General features: G+C 28.9%; 1 non-coding gene across 1 annotated transcript; it reads left to right on the forward strand.

Moving 5' to 3' along the window:
- Nucleotides 1–747: 747 nt before the first annotated feature.
- On the forward strand, nucleotides 748–820 carry TRNAF-GAA. The gene has a single exon. It is a non-coding gene; the product is annotated as a tRNA-Phe (tRNA).
- Nucleotides 821–1,930: the final 1,110 nt, after the last annotated feature.

Raw genomic sequence — 1,930 nt, forward strand, 5'->3', positions numbered from 1 at the left:
CTGAACGTATATGAACATTAGTTGCAGTCTATGGCAGGTCAAGCAGCTGATGGAGCCGAATGGTTATCAGAATCGGATTGCATAACAAATTAAGTTGACAATGAAATCATTCCATTTGAACATATGAATTGGGCTCATAATAATAATTAAAGAAAAAGCTATCAACACAATATGAACTATAAAAAACACAAAAACGTCATAATCAACATAATTTCGATTAAAACGAATACAATAACATATTAATCCATTGCCACTGATTAATCGGACGAGAATAAAGATAGAGTCCCGTTCTACATGTCAATATCGGCAACAATGAAATTTATAGTAAGAGGAAAATCCGTCAATTTCAAAAATCGTGAGGGTTCAAGTCCCTCTATCCCCAAAAAGACCATTTGACTCCCTAATTATTTCTTGTATCATTTTTATTTATTTTATCCTTTTTTCCTTAGCGGTTCAAAATTTCTTATCTTTTCTTTCTCATTCACTACTCTTTATACAAATGGATTTGAGCGTAAATGTTGTTCTCTTATCACATGTGATATATATGATACATGTACAAATGAACATCTTTGAGCAAGGAATCCCCATTTGAATGATTCACGATCGATATTTTTATTCATACTGAAACTTACAAAGTTGTTCTTTTGACAAATTATAGGACCTGGATGAGGCTTTGTAATATCCTTTCAATTGACATAGACCCAAGTTATCTAGTAAAATGAAAATGAGGATGAGACATCAGGAATAGTTGGGATAGCTCAGGTGGTAGAGCAGAGGACTGAAAATCCTCGTGTCACCAGTTCAAATCTGGTTCCTGACACATGATTAATTTGTATGAGTCTCTATTTTACCAATTAATTGATATTTATAAAGATAATATTTAAGTATTCTGTTAGAATTCAATGATTATCCTAATTATATTTTAGATTTTTTATATTTAAAATGAGATGTTTATCCTGTATTTGATCAGTTAGTTACACGAATTCAGATATGAAGTTTTAATAAATTATACTTACGCATAATCTACTTGCAATGTTGAATTTTAAGTAATATGCATTAATAAACAGTACTTTACGTATAAAAAGTAGTTTTTAAGAGTTTCTGTCAAATGTTTTATAATATAGTGTGTGTATGTGTGTGTGTGTGTATACATATATATATATATATATATATAGGGGCTGGTTCAAATGTTAACCAAGATTATTGTGTTAACTTTGTTAACCAATCTTGGCCATTGATTCTTACAATAAGCTGTTGTGATTAATCAGGATAATAAATTAATTTTTTAAATTTACAATTTCAAAAAATATATGTGAACAAAGAGGAAAATGATATTTAGGTAATTTTCTTTTTTATGTAACTTCTATATAATTAATTAGGAGTTACAAAATTAAAAATCCTCATTATTTTTGTTAATTTATTTTATTAATATAAGAACCATATGAACACATCTATATATATGAACCATTGTGTCGAACAAAAATTGACATATATATGAACGTGGACTGCATAGCATTTATGAATGCAATATGAACATAATAAAAATAGCTGTTACACGAAAGGAAATAAATAAAAAAAACAGCTATGAACACAATATGAACAACTTGTGAACAATAGTTCCTTAATTATAAACATATTCAGGAGCGATCTAATGTTGAGATATGCAGCTAGTGTACATATAAACACATTATGAATACTTGTGAACAATAGTTCATTCATTATGAACACATTCAGGAGCGAGACAATGTTGAGATATGCAGCTAATGTACATATGAACACAATTTAAACAACTTGTGAATAATAGTTACTTCATTATAAACACATTCAGAAGCGATCCAATGTTGAGATATGCAGCTAGTGTACATATGAACACAATATGAACACTTGTGAACAATAGTTCTTTCATTATGAACAATGAGTTTATCCATAA

The sequence above is a fragment of the Cynara cardunculus genome (genome assembly GCF_001531365.2).
Source record: "Cynara cardunculus var. scolymus isolate 2C chromosome LG 4, CcrdV1, whole genome shotgun sequence".
Taxonomy (NCBI): Eukaryota; Viridiplantae; Streptophyta; class Magnoliopsida; order Asterales; family Asteraceae; genus Cynara; species Cynara cardunculus.